The sequence below is a fragment of the Zootoca vivipara genome, chromosome 1, assembly GCF_965207765.1.
Source record: "Zootoca vivipara chromosome 1, rZooViv2.hap1.1, whole genome shotgun sequence".
NCBI classification, from domain to species: Eukaryota; Metazoa; Chordata; class Lepidosauria; order Squamata; family Lacertidae; genus Zootoca; species Zootoca vivipara.
This window is the reverse complement of record NC_142582.1, coordinates 34,674,007-34,691,036: the sequence shown is the minus strand read 5'-3', so window position 1 is coordinate 34,691,036 and position 17,030 is coordinate 34,674,007. Positions and strand designations below refer to the sequence as shown.

The 17,030-nt window shown below is 42.9% G+C and overlaps 1 long non-coding RNA gene across 1 annotated transcript; it reads left to right on the top strand.

The window, feature by feature from the left end:
* Window positions 1-2,048: 2,048 nt before the first annotated feature.
* Window positions 2,049-15,611, top strand: LOC148687524 (uncharacterized). The gene is made up of 3 exons (XR_015946749.1): window positions 2,049-2,109; window positions 15,152-15,263; window positions 15,431-15,611. It is a non-coding gene; the product is annotated as an uncharacterized LOC148687524 (long non-coding RNA).
* The last annotated feature ends 1,419 nt before the right edge of the window (window positions 15,612-17,030 follow it).

Sequence of the window (17,030 nt, the reverse complement as noted above, 5' to 3'; positions counted from 1 at the left end):
TATTCACATCTTGGAGACTGGGAAATTGAGCCATGTGAAGGAGCCATATCAGTTTGTGACTGATGTGGTTCCTCTGAAATTTCAGGATTGCCATGCAACATGGAACCAGCTCCCACACACCCTATTCTGGTAATGTATGAATCATCTCTGTGTGAAAGGGGCCAATGTGGTAGCAGTAAGTAAGGCCCTTGTAACTGTCTTCTGAGGCTTCCTATCACTGTAGCCCTAATTAGCCTCCGCATGAACATACCCTGAAGTCATAAGCCCATAGCATGGAGATGATTTGTCCAACAAAACTGCAAACAGCCGATTACCTCAATTTCCATCTCCGTGTGTTGTCGGGTTGTTGCTTTTAAATAAGACATCAGCTTATGACATAATGAGTTTCATGCAAAAAAAACCCCAACCCCCCCAAAAAAAACTTTACACCACAAAACATTTGCCCCAAAGCAAAATAGGCTGCACCAATGTTCACCATACTTTAAACACAGAATCTTTTAATTGGATCTCTTTTTCTCACTCTCTACATCATTCTGTCCAATCGGGGACTGCAAAGTCAAAGTGGTAACATCACCACACTATGTAACCAGGCAGATTTGCCTAGTCTGTTGCCTTCAGTTTAGAACAATGGCAATGCTTCCAGCCATCACTCGGAATTGTTTTTATTATGGCACCATGTAGCCAATCAGATTTCATTATGAGATTGTGTCATAAAACCAATTCAGGGTGAGCGTTACCTCCATTCTGCTACAGGGCAGCTCCCAAAAGGTGCACACTTCCTCCCTGAATGCAGCCCTCTAAAATAATTGACAGGAGATTCGGTTTACAAAAGCAAGCATGGACTTGATAAACCCTTCACTAATTTTAGCTCAGTCTTAAAAACAACAACAACAACAAAACAAAAACTCTTTAGCTGTAATGCTTATTACACGAAAGACTATTTTTTATGCTCATGTTAAGCTTTTTTGAGAAAGCACTTCTGTGCTGTTTCTTCAGCATACTGTGCTATGGATTCTTAATGGTAGAATGGATTCTTCCTTATAATTCATGTTTGCTATTTTGTGTGTATCTAATAACTGTTGCTGAAGTTGTCTTGGGAGAGCCCTGAGTGGAGAGCTATTTCTGGTAGGGAGCAGGAAGCAAGCTCCCTTCATTGGCTGAAGGTGTATTTTTTGCCACGGTCTTCTTACTGGGAGGCAGAAGGTGTAGCCTCTTAATGGTCTTTGGTTCCCTGGCAGACCACAGAGATCAGAGCTAAACACAGAGGAGAAGGGGCAGGGGAAGTTAGCAACCCTAATGACATGGGCAATATGGAGTCAATTAGCCCTGACTCTGGGTTGGCAAATTGGCATATGCCAGGAGTGGTATTTTTTCCAAGCTTGAAGGCCAAATTCCCTTCTGGACAACTGCTTGAGGACAGTGGTGAGCTCAGAGGCAGAAGGTTGTTTTTTGTTTTGTTTTTTAAGACTTTGTACAGTAGGTTAGTGTATAAACACAACTCTCTATCCTCAACCCAGGCACGTAAGAGGCATTATCAAGACAAGTTCAAGCCAGGCAAATGCTCTAGGGGTGGGAAGAAGGCACATTGAGGTGTGGTCTGAAAAGAGCTCTGAGAACCAGATAGGGAAGCATTTGGATCTGCCCTTGAGGTTGCCCACCCCTGACATAAGGAATGGGAAATATCACAGGTTTGCTTTTCCATATTCCATTCCTTGGCCTCACTTCCACCTATGGGGAAGAGCCTGGAATATTTACCCATGACATCCCTGTTGAATTTATTCACCTAAGCGAAGATTCCCTGGAACTCTTTGTGTGTCCGATTGCTCCTTAATGGGGAATGATAGTTTGAAAAGCTGGAAGCAAGAAGATCAGGGCGGGGAAGGGGAATGTCTTAATGCTGCTGATACAACGTCAAATAAAACAGAAAAGAACAGAGGCAGTAAGGACTGCAGATGGTTAACATTTTTATTTGCCTCCCCTCACTCCCCCTGGAAGTATTGTTTTTATTCTGCTGTTAAATCTTCCCAGACTTTAGTTCCTGTTTGATCTGAAGAAGAAAAGGTTGCCACCACCACCGCTTTGGTGAGAGTGGGAGCTGCAGAGACATGGGTAGGATTAAGTAGCAAAGTGTCCTGTTCCTGTGTAGGGTTATTAATCCATGGAGAGAGAGAGAGAGAGAGAGAGAGAGAGAGAGAGAGAGAGAGAGAGAGAGAGAGAGAGAGAGAGAGAGAGAGAGAGAGAATTTGCAAGACATTTGGAAGGTTACTTTTCTGTTTGCCAGCACTTTTATTTGAAATATGTCTCTTTTATTTTGTAAATGATGTTCCCACCCAGAGGCCTGACACTGTCAAGTTTGAGAGATTTGGCTTGGCATGAATCGTGTGGCCAGATCATACGGTTTCAGTTGCTCTGAAAGAACCCAAAAATGCCATTTAGGAATATTAATCGTCTAAGCTGCTCCCAAAGGATTGTGTTGCATAAATAGACACAGGCTGTGATCTGGGCTACAAAGCTTCGGCAGAGAGACCGTTCCTTCCACCCCCTTCCTACTTCACAGCACCATTAGTTTGTGCTATAGGGTGCTTCAGAGGTACTGCTCCTGCTTTTCTCTAATTAGAAATGGAAGAATCATAGAACTGTAGAGTTGGAAGGGACCTTGAGGATCATCTAGTCCAACCCCCTGCAGTGCAGGAATATGCAGCTGCCCCATACAGGGATTGAACTTTCAACCTTGGCATGATCAGCTCAACACTCTAACCAAATGCATACTTAAATTAGTATGAAAGAATCTCTGATTTTTCTTTCTTTCTATGGTTAAACTTTCATTTGCCAGACTCTGGAGTTCTGATCCTAAACCGTTGCAGGATGGTGGCTTCATCCCTTTACTGCTTTGATGCTCCTGCAACATCACAACAGCATCAGACATTGTATCATGTTGCTCTAACTCCTTATGCATAGTAAAGTTAATATGAGTAGAGCCACTGCTCAAGGTTCCGTCAGTGCCTCCTCCAGGTTATCTGTGGCCAGATTGTGTTTCTATTAGCCAAAGCACTGGTTATTCTCTGTTCTTCAAATAAATGGCTTATTGTGTGATGCATGGAGTTGCATCCAGTAACAGCACCTGGAAATGTCTGGGTGGGATAGATGCTCAGGTGTACACAGTTTGGGCTGTGAAGGGATTCCTCCCTACTCTCAGGCCAGAGATGCTTGTGAAACTGCATGGTAGCGGAGGGAGGAAGTGGTTGCATCCTCTGTTGCATATGGTTTGGCTCACTTGCTTAAGCCACCTGGAGCTAATTCCTTGAACTAATGCTTTCACAAGCTCCTGTGCTTTTCTCTTGTGACAATCTGAATTGAATATCAAGGCAGGGCTATTGGGTGGACGGTCCTGTTGCAAAGCGAACACATGAAGCAGATGAGCTTTTTGATGGACACAGACCCAATAGTTGTAAAGAGGAGGGAATTTTGTAGGTTTCTTTGTTAGCTTATTTATGACACATAAATAAGGAGGTATTGCAGGTTTGGTTCCGGATCCCTGCAATAAAGCGAATATTGCAATAAAGCAAGTCACACTCTTCTTCTTCTTCTTCTTCTTCTTCTTCTTCTTCTTCTTCTTCTTCTTCTTCTTCATGGAAAAGTTATGTTTACAATATATTGTGGTCAACTAAGTGCACAATAGCATTTGGGGGTGTTTTTTTCTGGGTTTTGGGAAGGAGGAGCCAGGCTCTACTCTAATTTACTGGGAACATTTAGGGAACTAGCTTAGTGCCTTTAGTCCACTGACAGCATATAAGGCATATATTCTGTTCTCAGTGGCCGAGCAGATGCTTGTGGGAAGCGCAAAAGCAGGACCTGATTTCAGCAGCACTCTCCCAAACAAATTCTTGGGTCAAGCATCTTGGATTTTTTTTGCCTTTGAGGAAAAAAGAGAGGCATTTATTTATTGTATGTGCATGTGCCCATTAGATCACATAGCCCATAAGCTGAAGGTATATTACAGATTGAACAATCTTCACAACCTAAGTAATAATAATAATAATTATTATTATTATTATTATTATTATTTATACCCCACCCATCTGGCTGGTTTTCCCCAGCCACTCTGGGCGGCTTCCAACCGAATATTAAAAACAGTACAGCATCAAACATTAAAAACTTCCCTAAACAGGGCCACCTTCAGTTGTCTTCTGAAAGTAAAATAGTTACTTATTGCCTTGACATCTGCTGGGAGGGCGTTCCACAGGGCGGGTGCCACTACCAAGAAGGCCCTCTGTCTGGTTCCCTGTAACCTCACTTCTCGCAATGAGGGAACCGCCAGAAGGCCCTCGGTGCTGGATCTCAGTGTCCGGGCAGAACGATGGGGGTGGAGACGCTCCTTCAGGTATACAGGACCAAGGCCATTTAGGGCTTTAAAGGTCAGTACCAACACTTTGAATTGTGCTCGGAAATGTACTAGTTAAAAGGCACATTTGGACACAGAGAGAGGTCATTTGGTGCTCAAATCAAGGTACCCTCAGGACAGCCTTTTGCGAGAGAAAGTAAAAATGGATTGAGGTGTATTGTTCTGTACAGGGTTTATTTTTAAAAACTGGAAATTTGGAAAAATGCCTCATTTCAATTTATATTCCCTTTGTGATCCATCAAGGAGGATTCATCCCTTATTCAAATGACTAGTCAATATGTTAGTCGGATCAAATGCCATTAATAAGATACTAAAAATGCTTCTGAGGAACAAGGGGATTTCTTTAACAAGTCATAAAGTGCTTTTTAATCCATTTCTGACTTGTTAAATTCCCACAGATTGTTCTATCATGATGCAGTTTCAATGACAGTCGGTGTGAGGGGAGGAAAAAGGAGAAAGGGTTGAGTTTAAAACAAGGACAGCCTGCAGATAACATCTTTTCTCTCCCAGACTCTCAAAACATTTCAGGTGGAGTGATTTTATTGACCTGGCCCCAGTGCAAGCAAAATCCGTTCCCTTTAAAGTTCTGCAGGGCTGCTTATAGGATGTGTTGTGCAACAGTGTGTCCAGTTAACGACTGTGCTGATCTTCCCAACCCAGGATAGTGGAAGTCCCAGGGATATTTAGAGGAATTGCTTGCACTCTGTCCTCCAAATACGTCTTGTAACAGTGTCAAGGACTGGAGCGCAGCTTTCCCAGAGAATACGGAAGAGGTTGTCAGCAGCAATCCCTATTGGCATCTGAGACTGAAAGGGCCAGCAGCTCTTCTGACAGGGGGAGAAATCAGGAGCACCACTTGAAGAACACAGTGGGCAGTCCTCTCCATTCCTGTCAGTTATGATTATGATGGCTGTAGTAGCAAAATGGAACCTCCATAGTTAGGCACAGTATACCCTCCATATGCTAGCTGCTAGGCACAAACCATAGGGAATGGCTGTGGCCTTCATGCCCTGCATCTAGGGCTTGCTGGATGCACCTGGAAGACCACTTTTGGCCACAAGATGCCAGACTAGATCAGGCATCCCCAAACTCCGGCCCTCCAGATGTTTTGGACTACAATTCCCATCTTCCCCAACCACTGGTCCTGTTTGCTAGGGATCATGGGAGTTGTAGGCCAAAACATCTGGAGGGCCACAGTTTGGGGATGCCTGGACTAGATGAACCTTTACGTGCTCTTCTTACTTTCTTTGTTTTAGACCACAAGAGATTATTCCTCACGGGCACTTGCATCTCTCCACTTATTATAAGACTAACCCCTGCTGCCCCACAAAACATACACACAACTTTGTTTTGCTTTTTTTGTGAACAACAGGCTTTGAACCTCTCTGGGAATTTTCTCCAATGCTGAAATATTTTCCTCCATCCCACCCACTGCCTCAAAACCTGATTTTATTTCACTGGAAGAAAATGAGAAGTAGAATGCAGATGGGATGGTGAAGATTCATACCCTCTTGATCTTCCAAGTTTGTGCCTGTAGACTGCTTAGCTAAACTTCCAGCCTTTACAAGAATGTTTAAACTAGAAGTTTCTCAGTATTGTTTCTTTGAATTCCTTCAACTGTAATTTTTTTTTTTAAGTGTGGTGGGTCACTGACTTGAGATTGAGGATCAACTGGAAGTGTAGTCATACTCCCTGTGCGTGAAAGTTTGGCCTGGGCATTGTGTAGAATTCCATTTGACATTTTTTTATCGGAGTCCTATAAAGTTGTCTTTGGAACTGGGACAACAGCGGCACAGGTAAACTTCCTCCATTTAAAAAAGAAAAGAAAAGAAAGGGGGATCTGGGATTTAGTTCATGGGAACCAAGCCTAAGCAGATGTGAAAAGTTCAAATAAAGGAAGGCCAGATTAAATGCACTTTTGTGGTTCAAAAATCAAAACAGATGTTATTATTCAACCACAAAAAAATCTACGAACATTTTAAGTACCGGTAGGTGACTGACCATCTGAGATCCTTAGTTCCTACAATAATGAAGTCCTTTTAAAAAGATATAGCAGCTGAAGGAAATGTATTTTGAATCACAACAAACATTTTTGCACTACTATAATATCATTAATTTTGGGGCTCCAGATACTGGCCTGTAACATATAACCAGGGATAACCAGGGGAAAGCTGATACAGAGGAGCTCAGGAGGTGGATTAATGCTGTATCTTAAGATATGCAAAGCAATGCAGGAAATGACACACCCTCTTTATCATCACCCAAAAAGTTTGTTATAAGAAAAAGGTTTAAACAGATAAACAAAAGAGTACGAACTCCCCCTTTTGCCAGTAGTAAAATGAACGCACATTTAGGGATGTATGTAATAGAGATGAAACCCTACAGAATTGGAAATCTATTTGATCTATTTTAAAGAGCTCCGTTAACTCCTTGTTTGCCATGATTAGGGCTGAAAGTTTTACTGCTGAAGGGTAAAGCTCTTGCCTGTAGTGAAATTTGAGGTACCAAATGGTCTGAGTGTTTGGGGAAAATATGTTACCTATGAGCACGATCAGTTTAAAAAGGTGGCAGCCCTGTCCAAAACCCACATGGGTCTCACAAGGCTTAATCTCAGCTAGGCTTCACCTTGCAGTTTATTGTCATTTCCAGGATTCTGCCCTAGAAGCTGAAGAGTAATAATACAACTACTCTGGAGCATGTGCAAAGTGCTTTCCTCTCACAGATGAACAGCAACAGCCAGCATATGCAGATGGATCGGGCAGCAATGCTTTCCATGTAAGATAGCGTTTATTTCAGGGAGGCAATAAAATATCCTTCTTCTTCTTTTTAAAGAAATTCATTAGAGACCAGTGCTGTAAACTTTATGGTGTGCCACTCTAAAGCAGAGCAGAGCAGAGATTAAGTATGCCAAAAAAAAGTTAGCATAATCCCATTCAGACAGTTCAAGGAGGTAAGATTAACCCAAGCAGACATTTGGGGAATTCACTTTTTCTCCCATTCAGGGAAATGACTGGATCCTGACGAGTCATTCCAACAGGTGTTCTTGTGCTCTGATACTAGTAAATGAATATCTATTACTACATGAGAAATAAATGTTCATTCCTGTCATGGGCTGAGCTCAAATCCCATGAAAATCCAGATCAGCAGATCATCACCCAATAAATAAGACGTTAGGGTTTACGACAAATGGCTTTTATACATACCTTTCCCCCTCTGAACAACAAATGATTGGCAGTAGGTAGGGCTGCCATATTTCAAAAAGTAAAAATCAGGATACGTCAAAAGTTGTTGAGCTTTTGTTATAAAAAAACGCCCAGAAAGCAGCAGTTTTTTGATTGACTTGCCTAAGACAAAGCGTCATAAATTTCCCCAGATTCCGCCTACTGTATGGCAGCTCCATTGTCTTAACAGATGGGATAGAACCTGCAGATGTACTTCCAAATCCCTTCTTCATAGTGGGATATGGCACCTTCTTCATAGCGTATCTGAATAGCAGGAATTCCTCCCGACAAACCTGCCAGTGTCATGCTTCCTTGAAGGAAGTCCTTCCTGATGATCATTTGTTTCTTAAATTGTTTACACTTGTCACATTGATATATGTCGATGGTGAAGCTACAGAGAATTCTGGATGTTCTCCCAAACTGTTCACATTTAGCTAGTAGTTATGCATACTGTTGATTGATAAGGAATTATCTAAGTGACAAGGGATCTTGTTGCCTTTCTGTTAGGAATACCACAAACTTGTCTCCAGGTTAATTAAATAGCAAGCATGACTATGTAGGACTCAGAGCTTGGGAAGTTCTTCTTCTTCTTTTTTTAAAGAACTCATTCTAGATCAAGTTCATCATATCCCAAAACAATCCAGTTCACATTTGTCATTTTACAAAATGAACTAGTCTGGTTCATGTTCACTTCACAGTTCAACAAATTAATCCAAGTGATCAGGGTGGAGAGGAGGGGAGCAGGAATCGGGAGAGAGAGAGAGAGAGAGAGAGAGAGAGAGAGAGAGAGAGAGAGAGAGAGAGAGAGAGAGAGAGAGAATAGGCAGATACCTCACCCTTCACAATGGAGGTAGAGGGGACCTGCAAAGGTTTAGGGCAGGCATCCCCAAACTTCAGCCCTCCAGATGTTTTGGACTACAATTCCCATCATCCCTGACCACTGGTCCTGTTATCTAGGGATCATGGGAGTTGTAAGCCAAAACATCTGGAGGGCCGCAGTTTGGGGATGCCTGGTTTAGGTTTTTTTTTTTGCCTGGAGTGAAAAACCAAACAGGCTCTCCACTCTTTTTATTTATTTATTTATTTATTGCTGCTGATGCAGCAAACCAACCAAGAAGAAATCACAATGTGTCTCCCAGCAACTTTCAGCACTGTTAATGAACTACAGTTCCCAGAATTCATCTGTTGATATCCTTCAGAATTTCTAGCCACAGCACACTCCTTTTGACTCTCTATTTTTTGACCAACCCATTCCATTATTTCAGGTCTTAACGATTTGTAGCACATGTACCTTCCACCCCACCCACTTTTCCTTTTCCTTAATTTGCCCATTTGATGTCTTTTCAACAGAGTGTTTCTTCCTTGCATTAAGTTCACTATTATGGCTATGCTCTTTCCGCTGGCTGCCTTTTGTGATCTCTTCCATTCATTTCTGAAAGTAAGTTTTGAAGGCTCTCCATAGTTTGTTCCCTTCTTATCTCCCCCTTTTGATTTCCCATCTAATCTAGACTCCTTCCTCATCTGATTCTCTCTCTTTCCTTTTAGTTAAGTCTAAAAAGATCTGCCATTGTGTCAAACATCTCTATCCTTCTTTCACTGGCCTCTTCCTGTGCTGTGAATGATGTTCATGAACACTTCTTCGATTCACTCTGTCCCTTTCATCTTTAAAATTAACATCTTAAAAAGACACAGTTTCCCCCCTCTTAAATCACTATCTTTTTATGCACTTTTGAAAAATCCTAATATATTTCATGGCTTACTTTGCCCAGGTTGGTGAGCATGATCAGAGCATGGCAATGCCTGCGTTTCCTAAAGTTAACAGTCATGACCTGAAGTTGGTGCTGTGCACTCACAAGCCACACAAGATTGAGATATGGGGTTGTTTTTATGTGGTCAGGTGAATGCCTGAACATGGCTATAGTCTCAGCAAGATTGTATTAAAATAGTACCATCGCTTATTGGGGAAAGGACAATTTGAAGTTCTGTATTCCGTTTCCAATGATATCCTGCTTGCTGGCAATAATCTGATTGGGGCTGCACATGTGGAATCCTGGATTTTTGTTGGCACCTGACTGTCTCGAGAGACAATGGAGTGTGCCTTCGAGGGTGAAGTCAAATCGCTGGAGAATCACAGTGCCTGCTGTGGCTGCAGAGACCGGTAACTTGTAACTGTTGCCTCCTGCATTTATGGAAGGGATTTCCAGCTTGGAAAAATAAGCACAGAACAGTCTAGTGCACATCTTTTCACGGCCATAAAGAAGACAATGGACATTGCCGTGTCTATGCAATTTGGACTACTTCTACTGAAACTAGTGGTGTTCAGGCAAACAGCACTCACACATCATGGGGCAACTGTACTTGTGTGTGGTGGCCAGGCCCCCTTTTGCTGACCTGCACACTAGTTGTGCCCCTGACAGCCACATATTGGGCACACATCAGATGTGACCATATGCATGCAGTGATGTACATGTGTAGAGGTTGTCCACCCAAGAGTGGGATCCTAACTCCAACAAGCCCTTCACACATTCTTTAGCATGTACGAGCAGTTGCTTATAGTGATTAGAGTTTATGAGCTAAGGAATGAGATGAAGGCTGCAATCCGTATCCCACGCACATTCACTTGAGTGAAGTCAGTGGGATATACTTCTGAGTAGAGATGCCTAGGATTGCATGGTAAAGCACCATGAGATTCTGGGGCCAACGTAAGTAGTTGGTCTATGTAATAACTATGTGTTAGGAAGATTTCTGCAAACGTAACATGAAGTCTGGCAACATTAACCCTGCTGTGTGGGAATCCCTTGCAGGCAACCACCATGCCCAGAGACAGCCAGCCAGGTCATGCATCCACAGCAGGGATCAGCCAAGAAATGACCACTGGGAGGAGTGCAGAGAGATGAAACACAATAGTGCATCTGGATGCCTTCATCTGCCCCGCCTGCAACCAAAAGGGTCCCTCCTATATCACTCTACAGCAACAGCAGGTGCTATAACTCCCCAACAGTTTGACTATACCCCCAATGGGGCACTCTTCCATTGTTTCTTGAGACAGACTAATACCAACAATAACAAGAAGGTTGGGAGAATTCAGCCTCCCCATCTGTATGCCATCAAATACTTCCCTGGTTTATAGATCAGTCTCTAAAGTAGGAGTAGGGAAGCTGTGGCTCTCCAGAGGCTTTGAGACCACAACTCCCATCGGTTGCACTCATGTCCTGCTTGCAGACTTCCCATAGGTGTCTTGTTGGCCATTGTGAGAACAGGATGCTGGACTAGATGGGCTCTTATGTTTCTATCCCTGGGGCAGATGGGAGCTGGACGCCAACAGCTTCTGCAGGTCAAAGGTTCTCACTCCTACACTACATAAATGTTCCTCTTAAGGAAGGCAGGAAGGAACGAAGGAAGACCTTAAATATGTGATTGCTGCATAAGGATTCTTTGGTTCCTTCCACACCCCCACAGCTGAGTCAGTCTAATGAGGCACCATTGAGAATACCTAGGTCCGCTGATGGCGTCACTCAGGATGAAGAGAACATTTGAGGGCTGTAGGCCAGCTGTTAGCTAGTCAGGAAAGCTATGCGGGAGCAATACCATTTTTAAAAAAGTTTCAGACCAGAGTTGTGGAAGAAACTCAGATTTCCCTCTTTCCACTCTAGAGGGGAAAGAAACGGCTTGCCAAAAATATCAGCATTAAATATTTGCGACAGCAACAACGAAAATGGCCAAGGGTGCCAACTAGGAAAGAGTACTCAGCTGCTGGGGGGGGGGAGGGCTCTGTGTCCAGCTCGGAGATAGGAATGCTCTTTGCTTTGAGAGCAGCAGCAACAACAACAAAATGAATATCCCCTGTGCCTCTTGCATCAGCCCGGGATGAAAATGCTTGATTGCATGAAATGTCATCTGCTCCTAGTTAGAGGAATGCTGCAGACCAGCCCCAATGCAGTTGGCAAGCCAAATGCATTCACACACACACACACACACACACACACACACACACACACACACACGAACACACACACACAGCATGGCAAAAATGCACGCAGCTGACATGCTCAAGGGAGGCACAGCTGCCATCCTCTGCCACTTCAGATGACCCTCGTGGCAGGGCCCCAAGCTGCTAATCTTGACAGTTGAAAAACAACCCACTGGTGCTTCAAAAACAAAATGAAAATACTCATCGCCCACTCCCAGCCAATATTGAAAGGAAACCTGTTGTGGTTAAATGACTTGGTCAGTTCTTCGGGGATTTTCCAAGGTTTCCTATAAAAAGGAATCTGTGGGAAATGAACGATTGCATAATAGCTAACACATGCCAATTCATATAAGGGTATTATCTTTTATGGCATGTGGGTCTCAATTGTCCTTACTCTGGCAAATTGCTATCTTGCTACACTTCTTCCTATGCAACTATTTACACAGTTTATTCCAACCCAAGCTTTCTTGTTGTTAAAGGCATTTACCATCTGCGTCAGGAAAACAAAACAAAAGCAAGGCTATGCTTATTGCCATTGTTGTTTGGCATAATATATTTTCATTTTTCTCACCTACCACAAAATATATTGAAATAAGAGATCTATTGAAAATGGAAGGGCTGTTAAAGACTGAGAGGACTTAGGAGTTTTATATCTTGAGAAAGCTGAAGACAAACACTGCTGCTGTGATCTTTCCATTCATCCCACTGGAGCTGCAAAGAGCTGTGAACCCTGCCAAAGAAATGGGGAAGATGTCCTAGCAAATAGACCCCGCTGATTCCATGGCTTTAAGAATTGTGTACTATTAAGTGTGTTGGCAAGGAGATGGCAAATACACAATCCAGTTATAGAGCCTGTTCACATGTTTCTGTTCTAATGGTGAAAGGGAAAGCTGTTAAATGGATCACCCACCTGGAAAATAGTGAACTGACAATGGCCACCATATCATGAACGTTGGGGGGGGGGGAATAGTGTCAGACTTATGTATAAGCTAAACAAGCTATAGCTTAGGGCCTCACTCTCTTGGGGCCACCCCCCAAAAATTTCACTACTAATATATTTCTTAATTGTATTTCAGTTCAACAATTACTTTGATACAATACATATTTTGTTATGTGCTAATGGCTTTACATACCTATTAGGTCCATAAATTACCATATAGCAGGCATCCCCAAACTTCGGCCCTCCAGATGTTTTGGACTACAATTCCCATCTTCCATAACCACTGGTCCTGTTAGCTAGGGATCATGGGAGTTGTAGGCCAAAACATCTGGAGGGCCACAGTTTGGGGATGCCTGCCATATAGCATATATTCAACACAAAAAACAGCGACCATTTGTTGTTGACAAAGGACAGCTGGACATATAAAGGGTCCCATTACCTTCAGTAGCTTAGGGCCTCATCAAACCTAAATCCGGCCCTTGGGGGGGGGGAAGCAGGGTGAAATCCAGGTAAGGTAAGACCATGTAGAACTAGATGAACCAACAGTCTTGACTCCACATAAGGCAGCTTCCCATTCCTAGTGTGTTGGTGTAAATAAGCCAAAAGTAGGGCTTCACGTCATGCAAGGAGGTTGAGGAAATCTTTGCAGATCACCTTAACGCAGCCAAAATATTACAGGAAGATGTTCTTTTTGTCAGTTGAACTTGTTCCCTACCTAGAAAAGCAAAAAGAGAAGAGGCCGAAAGCATCACAAACAGCCACAGAAGCAAAAGAGAGAGAGGCGCAAACTTGCAGAATGGTGCCTGGAGGGAAAAAATTGTTAGTTCAAATCACGGCCCAACACATTTTGACAAAAAGTTCCCTCAGGGGAGATAGTTATAATTTTCTCATTCCTTGACAAACATCTGGGTGAACTACAACTCCAAGAAAGCACCTTTTTGAAATAAAGGAGTTTGTAACTTGTGCCCCCGAGGAGCAGATTTTGTCAAAATGCATCGTACAGTATCTATGAGCATATTCCTGTTCAGGCACTCCTTAGAGATTTGACTTTTTTGCCCTGAAAAAAGGGGGCATATCATGACACTGGAAAGCATTTGATGAATGGATGTGAGTCAGCAGCGGTTGGTGCCCATTGAGACTGGTAAGACAGAAAGCAGAGAGCTCAAAACTGGGTGCAGCCGGAGCCAGTGACAAGCTCAGCCAACCAACTCTACTTTGGTCTCCATTCTCCTCCCTGTTGAGTTCTACAAGTGCAACACTGAGACTTAGAAGGAGGAAGCTGGCAGCCAGTGCTACTTCATTAGACTGCATATGACTAAAAAGGTAGGCAGGGGCGGGAGCTCTTGCTAGAGCTCTGGAACAAAAGCTTTAACTGGGCAGAGATGGAGATTTTTTTGGCTCTGCAGATCTGGTTGGATTCCAGGTCCCATCACCCCCAGCCAGCAGGGCCAATAGTCCGGGATGATTAGAGTTACAGTCCAGCAAAACTCAGAGTGCGACAGGTTCCCAATCCCAGCTGTAGGTGACAACATTAAAAGACGGTGTGTGTGTGTGTGTGTGTGTGTGTGTGTGTGTGTGTTTGGTATTATTACTTTTTTTAGGGACCTCCCACCACTGCTCCTAAGGTATGTAACTTCCCCACCTGGACAAGATGAGGCACTTTAGCTCTCTTCTAAAAAAAAATTGAAATTGCTCATTTGAAGATGATCACATGAAGATAAATTGCCCAAACCAAGAACTAGTGCATGTCATATGACACACTATATGTATTCCCGTTTCTTCTCTACATTCTATAATTCAGCAATGAATTTACCATATGCATGCCTTCATAATAATTATATCCTTTCATGATGCACCTATCCTTGTCAGACTAAACTTCCCAGCTGTGACCTAATTGTACTCGCAATCCTGAAACTACTTTCTAGAGAGTAGCCCCATTGCCTTCAATAGTTTTATTTCAGAGTAAGTGGCCCATGGTGGCTGCCTGACTCGCTGTCTGCTATTTTCAAAACTGTGCAAGGAGTTCAGAATAATGTTTATTACCCATATTTTAGTGACTTGTCAGTTTTCTAAAACACAAGCTGAAATATTTTAGAAATCACTTAGTAAATATAGCCCCAATTCCCTTGCTGTATTCAATGGGCTGCTACTTCCTTTTCAAAAACAGAGATTAGACGGTTCAGATTTAGAGAAGAAAATTGCAGCGCTAATCTGCAGGTATTTCTCTTCTCGATAGGACCACTAATGTCTAATCTGCACAAAGCAGGCCAAATTGTTGCAGTTTTCATTAAAGCTGAAAAGAATGATTTGCCAGGGATTTGAACTGGAGTGAGGCAACCTCTCCAACCTGCCAGCGATTGTACCAACGTGTCTCGCATCTGTGCCAAAGAGCAAGCCAAAAAGCAACAATCACACCCCAGAAAAACTCATTGAAATGTTGAAATGATAACAGCAGAATGGATTGAAATCTCTAGGCATAATGAGTATTGCTCCGATGGAATATCATGAGCCAGCTGAAGGTGGGGACTGGGAAATTTAAAGGAACATACAACCTTGGCAATAAGTTTGTAATAAAGGCCACACTTTTAACCACACTTTTTATCATTATAACATTTCAGAAGTTCTCTCAAGTGTGTCTTGCACCGCCCTTCCTGAGGTTTGGACTCAGATTCAGAGCAGCCAGAGGACTAAGAAGACCAGGGTCAGGGCAAGACAACCTTTCCTCTCCAGGTTGGGCTATAAATATAAAATATTTAAATACAACTTGTGTAGGTTGTGGCCTTCTATTTAGGGTTGCCAGACTCAATAGAGGACAGGACTTCTGTGCCTTTAATTGCCCTGCTCGCTTTTGAGTCTGGCAACCCTCTTCTATTACATTTTTATTTTTATTTTTGCAGATTCCACCTGGTTGGCTGCCATCTGCCTTCATGTAACCACAGCAATTCCTTCCAACAGAATCTCACTTACCTTTAGTGATTCATTTGTTGTCGTATCTCTAAGAGCTAATGGAGAGAGAGAGAGAGAGAGAGAGAGAGAGAGAGAGAGAGAGAGGTGGCCACATGGAAAGCATTGAAAAGGTAAATGCATACAGAGGTTGTCTGATTGGCTCATAACACATTTAAAAGGGTCTTACCCACCCCTGTACCATTTGCATGCCAGAGCAGGAACCTTTGCCACCCACCGCATGGAGCACTGACAGGGGCAAGTGTTTGTTTGTTTGTTTGTTTGTTGTTTTGGCACCTTCTGTGTGGCTCTCATCTCATTTAGAAGACTACTTCCTGCACACAGCTTCCATGGGAGCTCAGCACGCCACTTGTGAAAGTGCTATAGGGTGATGGGACAGCAAAAGCATGAAACTTCTGCACATGGAAAAGCACAAGGATGAATGTGATGTGTGAGTGGATTTTGCTGTCTGCCCTGAACATGAGTTGTAGCTGTCAAATAAACTGAAGAAATTATTTAATCGTATTTTTGTTCTAATGAAATAAATATAGGAATTTTTAAAAAAAATAAAAACAGTGAGATCCACACCCTGGATCTATTAGACAGTTCTCATAACAGGTGATATAGGACTTATGTGAGACAGGAATAGTGTGATGTCAACACCACAGCATACCGGTAGCATATTAAAATACTAGTACATAAGTACATACTAGTATCCGCCGACTACAAAAGGGTCTATTGCACCAGCATGGTATACAACTTCCTCTTTTTTTTCCAACTCTCTGCTTCCCATTTTCTAGCTCATTTGACAGGCCGTGCTCATTGAACATGAAGTTTGACCTTGCATCCTTCTGTAATGTTGCTAAGTCGCCTTGCAATACCCAAACTAGCCCAAAAGTTGGGCATTGCAATTCCTGGAGTTTGAATGAATTTACATATTCAGAAGTTATTCCAGGGAGAGGAGCGTGACCCCATGAAACCACCTCGCTCTTCATTACCTTGTGTAATTGCACTTGGCCTTCATCTTCGGAAGAGCTCTAACTCTCCAAACAGACGAGGACCCCTCTTTAGGGGATGCTGCAGGGCACTGGAGCATCTCAGGTGCTGGCTGTTGGCTTAATAAAAGGATAGGCTTTCCATTAACTTCAGGCAGGCTTAATGTATTGTTCTTGTAGTGAGACAGTCAGAATGAGTCAGGAGCCAACGAATACACTTTATAGACACAAATAATCGTAAATTTAGAATGTCACCTTTAGGCAAAGGCATTTTTATTATTGTTAGTGGAGCTGCTGAGTAGGTTTGATGTTTTATTCTCCTGGGGACTAAATGTTCCAGAGTACCGAAGCCCTATCTTTATCAGGCTCACAAGAAAGGATCACAGCCAAACTTGCTTCCTATACTTCTCTATGATTGATAGCAGATGGCATGCTTTAAAATAAACCTATCCATTAGCAGTCCTCAGTGTTTTTACTCAAGGCATTTACAACTGTCTGAACCAGGGACACACACACACACACGTACATTTGCTCCACAAGTTCATTCCAGCCCACGACA